The 8,686-nt window shown below is 33.4% G+C and overlaps 1 pseudogene; it reads left to right on the forward strand.

Moving 5' to 3' along the window:
* The first annotated feature begins 5,641 nt into the window (after positions 1-5,641).
* On the forward strand, positions 5,642-8,395 carry LOC110707028 (annotated as a pseudogene).
* Positions 8,396-8,686: the final 291 nt, after the last annotated feature.

Consider the following 8,686-nt stretch of genomic DNA (forward strand, 5'->3'; position numbering starts at 1 on the left):
AAAACTGCGGGTGGCTATGAGTCCACCAATCCAATAGGTAGATAGGTTGATACAAGTACACTATAGGTTATGAACAGATTTGTAACGATACTAATTGTTGCTAATAATTGCTAATTTCTATTAATGCTAAGGCTTGAATATTTGTGATTCCTCTGTACAATGAATTAGCTTCCTATTTATAATAAAAGAATCATTTTTGAAAGGCTTTAACGATTCTGTGGAATCCGGAGTTAGTTGGCTGGAGTAGTTTCGATTTCCTTGCCATTCTCCTTTTGCACTTATTCATTACAGTTTGAATTAGTCTTCATCAACGGCAAGCTGGGGCTCATGGTTCCGATTCTTTTGGCACCCCCTTTTGACTTATTCAATTGGGATACTCTTGGAATATTCCTTGAAAAAATCTTCATTTGACTTCTTTTAGTTACTTAGAACCAGATTGCTGACTTTGTGATAACCTGAAACCTGCAACATTGATATATATATATTATATATATAGAAATGAGATCTTGTGAGAACACATCCCTTATGTGAGAACCTTTTTATATGTGAGGACTCATTATAACCGTTGGATCAATTACATCCAACGGCAACAATTAATCCCGGTAAAAAAAACCCCCTCTAATGTTTAATTTCGCCCCCTTCGTAGTTTTTTCACTGTACCCCTCTCTCTCTTTCTCTACTCCATTGAATTATTCGTTGAAGCGGCATGTGAGCTTTCCTCCTCCATTGAAGCAGCTTCTTAGGTAAGATACTTTTTTTAAATATCAATTTCACAATCTAGGTTTTCGTTAACTTAATTGTCAGTATGCTCAATTTAGAGTTCAAATTGTTGGACAATTACATTGATAATTATGCCATATTTGATTGCTAAACAAAACCCGATGTTTGGACGAAACTATTAAAATAGAATTTATTTCCCATAATCTAGTCTTAATTAATGTGAGGAAATTTTTAGAAGAGTGTTTTTGCGAGCAATTTAGGTTTCGTTCCTATGAACATACAAAGTAATTTGGCTACAGATTGATTTCAATTTCACTAGTTTATCGTTAATTGATTTTGTTAATTTAGGGTTCTTTATAGTGTAATTCGAACTTTTATTTATAATTTCTGAGGTTATGAATGGTTATAGAGATTGATTTTGTCAATTTTGGTACTTGCATTTCACTAATTTGTGCTTAAATTTTGATGCACACTAAGTGTTTGACAATATTCCCCAATGAATCCTATAATTTTATCAATTTCAAATATAGTACATATTTAATTGATGATCTTCTTATTTAATACTCCCAAAGATGTTTGATGCACACTAAGATGTTTGATATGTCATGTAGAAGTATCATAATTTATTGCCTTAATTCTATACAATATACACTTGTCTTGTAATGTGTATTTGGGCTTCAATCATTATGCATTAATATGTCTGTGTAGTGATATATGAGTACTCACATGCTGCTACCATAAGCACCAAGCATCTTGTTTAAATGAATATGACACTAACATGCTGTTGTTTTTAGTAATGCGGCAAAAGTACTAATAATACACAAATAAGGAATCGATTGATAAGCAGCAGCATAAATGTATGCTATTTTGTAGTTATCATCTTTTGTTTCCCTGGTTGCAGTTTCTCAGGGAATCAATTGAGCTGTGTAGTAGAGATCTTCACCATATTTTGTTTCCCTGGTTGCAAGTTCCTTATATAAGTGATTCCATGTGCTTAGACTTCTTGTGAAAGTTCTTGCACTGTTATTTGATAGTTAACCAAGAAAGGAACAAATTGTAAAGTTTCCATTTGTTAAATGTAAGGTCTTTAGGAAGCGCTACACTTTCAATGTTAAAGTTGGTAAGCACATTTAAGTAGTTAAAGAGAGAAGAACTAAACTAGTGCTCTAGGCTATGGATTATGCATCCTTGATAAGTGAAATCTTCCAAGCTTCTATCTGCTTATGCATAGCAGAGAAGGTAGCACACTAAGGCACCTTCCTACTCTGGTTCATTTTCTCTTGAAGTAGAGGCTTTGCACTAACATTTCAACAATTAAAAAAAACAGGACATAAATTTCCACAACTTCTAATATTACATTAGATTACAATACACTATTCAAGAAGAAAAGACAGTTAAATTGCAAATAATTTGCAATACACTATCCCCATGAGCAAATATTTTGCTCATTTTTCAAATGAGCAAGTAATTATTTGCTCATTTTTCAAATGAGCAAATTATTCTTTGCTTTAATGATGACATTTTCCTCTTTTATTGAATTCTGTTTATGGCCAATATAAGTAGTAGATGGTTCTGAGTGACCTTGCACACCAGTCATCCACCTTCCCTTTTCCAACTCGGCTGAAACTTGGAATATAAACTGTAGAGCAATTGAGCCAAAGTTCAGTGAACCCAGTGAACTTTGAAATAGTCTTGGCTTACATATCAAGTATGCTTCATATCAAGTAATTGATTGCTCATTAGCAAGATTTCAATCTACTTTTCTTTTAAAATAACTGTAAAAGAATCAGAATTTGGGTTTTTATTACTTATTCTATTTTTCTGCTTCGTGCTTCACCCTCCTTCATGCATTTATATTTTTTAAAATTTTCTTGTTTTATTTTTTCTTTTCTATTTCTTACAGGTGATAATCATAGAAAAACTTCGTGTGAAGTACACCTTGGCAATAATTTCAAGTGAAATAAACACAATTCAATCCGTTAAAGAAATTCCTTAAAAGAAGAAAAGGCAGAAGAAAGTTTATGTTAAGAGTGAAGAAGAAAAAGTTGAAGAAGAAAAGGGTGAAGAAGAAAAAGCTTAAGAAGAAAAGGCTACTTGTTTGTGTAACCTCAATATTTTTCTTGGTGTAGTGTTGATTAAGGTGTTGATATAGCTTTCTAAGTTTAGGGAAGTAGAAAAACAATGATTTAATCAACTTGTAAATTGTTATTTTTTGAATGATGTAAAAATGGTGACTTTTGATTATGGTGACTTTTGTATTGGTTATATTTAAATTGGATGTTTTGTGTTTACCTAAAATACTTAGTCATTTATACCTACCGTTTATTTGAACTATTTGTTGATTTACAAATGAGCAACGAACTATTTTCTCAATTGACAAATGAGTAAATAAATATTTGCTTATTTGAGCAAATAAACAAAGAACAATTATTTGCTCAAGGGTGGAGCAAATTATTCTTTGCTCATTTGACAAATGAGCAACTAAGTTTTTGCTCATTTGAAAAATCAACAAAGAATAATTTGCTCATTTGACAAATGAGCAAAGAATAATTAACTCATTTGAAAAATGAACAAAGAACAAATTGCTCATTTGACAAATGAGCAAAGAATAATTTGCTCATTGGACAATTGAGCAAAGAATAATTTGCTCATTTGACAAATGAGCAAAGAAATGCTTATTTATTTAATGAATGATTAAAAATAAATTTTGCTCATTTGACAAATGAGCAACTAACTGTTTGCTCATTTGACAAATGAGAAACTAACTGTTTGCTCATTTGATAAATGAGCAACTAAGTTTTTGCTCATTTGTTAAATTAGCAACTAAGTATTTGCTCATTTGACAAATGAGCAAATAACTATTTGCTCATTTTCTAAATGAGTAAAAAATTGATTGCTCATTTTCCAAATGAGTAAGTAATTGATTCTGTTAAGAAATATAAAATCAACAAAATGTTAACAAAATTTAAAACACAAAATTTATAAATGTTTAATAAATAATGAGGAGATGTGCCAAAAATATTAAATCTTATATTTATATAAAGTTATCATTACACTTTTTTTGGACAATTTCTAATATCATGATGACTCAATTCACCACAACCTCTACATAATCTCTTCTTTTTCTGGTTTTGTTCTACAACCTTTTCTTTTTTTCCCTTGAGCCTTTTTGCACTTCTACCTCTTGTTTTGTTCTACTATTACACTGTTTGTTGTTATTCTACTATTACACTGCTTGTTGTTGCTAATCATTTCTGCAGAATATTACAAAAATAAAGTTAAGAACATAATAAAGTAGAAAATATAGCAAGTCAATAACACAGTAAAATAGAAAACTAAATAAGAGAAGAGGGGGAGCAGTAGAAGGGTGGCAGCAGTTAGGGAGCAGTAGCAGGAGGGCAGAATAAGGGGTTGAATAGCAGAAGGTAGACTATGTTGTATACTACAAAGTATGACATGTAAGAGCTCCCAATTTAATTTTTACTAATTATGATATATTTGATTTTTGTCATTTCTCACCATTTTCTTTACACCATACCATCACCACGACCACCAAACTCTATCTCCTTTCTCTGCCTCTGCACCCGACCACAACCAACAACATCACCACAACCTTGTGTCACTCTCACTCCCCTGCCACCGCCACTATTCCTTGCACCCTACCATCACTAGCTTATTTTCCTCAATTGCTCATTTTTGTATTTGCTAATTTTTTTTTTTGGTATTTGCTCATTTTAATTATATTTGGTCATTATATTTTTCTATATTATTTCACATATTTAGGAAATGAATAAATAATTGAATGCTCATCAAATGAGCAAATAACTCAGTGCTCATTTGTGAAATGAGCAAATAAGTATTTAGGAAGCACAACCCCAACAAAACAAACTATCCTAGCAACAACAACAAGATGCAACAATGATATCACTATTTCAAATACCATTGAACATGACTGCCTATACCACCTCCATCAACTACAATCTTTAATCACTACTATTAAACATGAATGCAAAAACAAAGATTATAGATATTTGCAATGTATCCATATGAAATCATAGCAATAGAAACCGACAGTAGTACATCTATAATAAAGCACCAAACATTGCACCAAAACCGACAATAGTACTCTGTAATTGGTTTATTATTAGAATTTCAAGTGGCTGGCAACTTGTAAGTTAAGAGAAGCCATGCTCATTATATTTTTTCTATATTATTACACATATTTAGGTTTGCTCATTTTCAATTTATTTGCTCATCTTAAATTTGATTGCAAATAAGAACCTAATAACATAGGAGCATAATAACATCATTCGTAAATAAGAACATTGTAATGAATATTCTGACCATAAATATAATACTGAATTTAATTCGGAATAAAAATTAAGCCATTGTCAATGATTGTACAACTCCATTCTTTGAATAACTCAAATAATGCTTCAATTTCATTCACCGTAACAAATTCGAAAACTAGATCCACAAAAAATTAAAATTGTTAAATGAAAATTCATCAAATTCCGGAAACTTACATTGAGATTCACGAGCAAGGCAAGTGAGGTCGGTAAAATCGAAATTATGATTGAACTTATCAAAATTGGAAGAAGATGATTTGAAATTATCAAAATTACAAAAATCAGAACAAGAAGTTTGGGAATTCAATTGAAATTATCAAAATTAAAATCAAATTAAGAGAAATTCGAATAAGAGAAATCAAATACTACTTAGAAATTATGCAGCAGCGAAGAAGAATAAGAGAAATCAAATCCCACCTTCAAACTTTGAAGAGAGAGAAAGAGGAGTATACAAAATAGTATGGGATTTGGGGCTGATTTGTTTATTTTCAGAATTACATTATTGCCATTATTAGTGGAACAATCTCAGCTGTTGGATAAATACAATCTAATGAATGAGATTTGTTCTCACATATGGGATGAATTTTCACATAAGAGGTTGTTCTTACCGGATCTCGACCCTGTATATATATATATGTATATATATATAACCCTCGTAACTAATTAATACCCTCATCAGCACATTACCCTCATCAGAAACATTTCAATTCCAAAAACAAATTAATACCAACCTTCGTAACTAGTAGCCACCAAAACAAAAAATAGAATAAAAATGCATGAGCAGCTAGTTTCTGAATTGAGGTCAATTTTCATATTTTTTCTTGTACCAATGTTAATATTGGATATCATATCAAGGCTAAGGCGGAAACCATACCCACCAGGCCCGTGGGGCCTGCCCATCATCGGCAACATAATGATGGCGAAGCGGCTGAACCACCGTGGTCTAGCCAAGTTAGCCAAGCATTACGGCGGGCTATTCCACCTCAAAATGGGTTCCGTCCACGTGATAGTGGTCATTGGCCCGGAGGAGGCTAAACAAGTCCTCTAAGTCCATGACACTATTTTCTCCAATCGGCCCAAAACAATTGCCATCAATTACCTCACCTACGGCGAGGTTGGTATGGTTTTCGAGCATTGAACCCCCTTCTAGCGCAGGATGCGCAAGCTGTCCGTCATGCGGCTCTTTAGCCGCAAACGGACAACAACGTGGGAGTCGGTCCGCAGTGAGGTAAATCACATTGTTCGGGTTTTATCAGGCCGGGCCGGGTCTCCGGTGAATGTTGGGGAGCACGTTTTTCATCTTACCAAGAATGTTATCTACCGAGCTGCATAAGGGTCTAACTTGTCCGAAAGGCAGGATGAGTTCCTTGCCGTACTTCAGGAGCTTTCCCAGCTCTTTGGAGCTTTGAACATTGCGGACTTTATCCCATTTCTCACTTGGGCTGACCCAAATGGGCTCAATGAACGACTTGTAAAGGCCCAGAGCGATTTGGACGGGTTCTTTGATCCAATTATTGATAGTCATATAAAAAAGAAGACGCTTAATAATGGACATTACAAAGAAGACAATAAAGTTTAAGAAGTTTTGATATAGTAGATGAGTTGTTAAACTTTTACAATGAAGATGGGAAAATTAATGAACCGGAAGATTCCACAAATTCTCTAAAGCTTACTAGGGATAACATCAAAGCCATCATCATGGTAAGTATACGCACCCTAATTTTAATTTTTTACTTAAGCATGAAAAAATAATGTATAAGGGGTGTATGCATGGTACTCCCTCTCTTTGTTTTTTAAATGCATCACTTGATTTTGCATATTTGATGAGGCACAGATTTGACCATCAATATTTTTAATTAAATTTTATTTAAGAAATTAACAAAAAAATTTGTTATAAAAGTAGACATGATGACAAATCCAATAACATATTACATGATAACATTTATATATTATACATAAGTTAAATATTTAAGTCAAAGGTTGAGTATAAATAAGGTTGTGTATAAGGGAGCATTTTATTAACGTGGTAAGCAACTATGTGAAAAGGTGTAAAGTTAAACCTGAGTGCATGCATGCCTGGTACAAGAAAGATTTCAAATAAAAATAACAAAATTTAATGGAGGAAACGTTAATTATTGTTTTAAATTTTGTGCCACGTTTCATACTCTAACCTTTGTATTTTATACTAATCATTTTCGTCGTCATGCATTCTCTTTAATCCCTATATTTTACTAAGCTCCTTAGAGTCATTATTTAACGTTCCAACTCTGTTCCAACTCTATCATTATTACTTAATAATATGATGCACATTGCAAGTTATTATTAAATGTTATATTTATCATTAGTTTAATTTGCAATTATCAAGCTTTTTAGCAAAGGTTAGTTATGCGTACTCATATAATTGAGTAAGATGAGAGTGAGGGATAGTTCAAGTGGTTAGAACTTCTCTCCCGATTCCAAGAGATGAATAAGATTCTTTCAAAAAAATATAATTGAGTAAGGTGTGCACTTTCACATATTTAATAATAAAAATTATTTCTTAACACAAGTCAAATTAGTGATGTTAATAGATCAACAAAATTGGCATGACTTTATACTCAAATAACATATTACAGTAGATATATTTTGCCCTAAATTCAACAATCTATATATGGTTGCGCACAAGTAATCTAAATAATCTTGGCCACTTAACCATTATTATACAGGATGTGACATTTGGTGCTACGGAGACAGTAGCATGGACGGTAGAATGGGCAATGACTGAGTTACTACGCAACCCCGATGACATGAAACGGGTCCAAAATGAACTAGCAAATGTGGCTGGCTTGACCCGAAAGCCCGATGACTCGGATCTAGATAAGCTCCCTTACTTTCGGTGTTGCATAAAAGAGACCCTACGGTTGCACCCACCAGTCTCCCTCCTACTTCATGCAACTTCACATGATGCGGTAATTGGAGGGTACTATATTCCTAAACAATCACGAGTCGTGGTCAATACATGGGCTATTGGACGAGACCCAAACTCGTGGTCTGATGCAGACATGTTCAAACCTGGAAGGTTCCTTGAAGAGGGTGCACCCAATATTAAGGGAGCTAATTTTGAGTTAATACCATTCGGGTCGGGTAGGCAGTCTTGCCCCGGGATGGGGCTTGCGCTATACACGCTAGAGTTGTGCGCGGTGAACTTACTGCATTGTTTTACGTGGGAACTCCCTGATGGGATGAAGCCAAGTGAACTTAGGACAGATGAAACTTTTGGACTCACTATTTCTAGGGCGAGTCGACTCGTTGCAGTGCCGAGTACTCGCCTAGTGTGCCCTCTTTAATTAATTCATAAATAATGGTGATTCTGATAATAGAGAAGGATCTTTGTTGAGTTTCATAGAGATCGACCCCTTTATTGTATTATATGCATTATTATCGGACTATGTAATAATGCATATCAGACTCCCTTTATTGTACTATATGCATAATTATCTTATGGACTATATAATAATGTTGTATGTCGTATTATCGTATAATAATGGATCACTTCAATAGCTTTCGTGCTTATTTATTTTTTATTTTCAATCATGACTTTATCGTATGTACGTACTTTGTGTTAATACTTACTTCCT

The sequence above is a fragment of the Chenopodium quinoa genome, unplaced genomic scaffold, assembly GCF_001683475.1.
Source record: "Chenopodium quinoa cultivar QQ74 unplaced genomic scaffold, ASM168347v1, whole genome shotgun sequence".
NCBI classification, from domain to species: domain Eukaryota; kingdom Viridiplantae; phylum Streptophyta; class Magnoliopsida; order Caryophyllales; family Amaranthaceae; genus Chenopodium; species Chenopodium quinoa.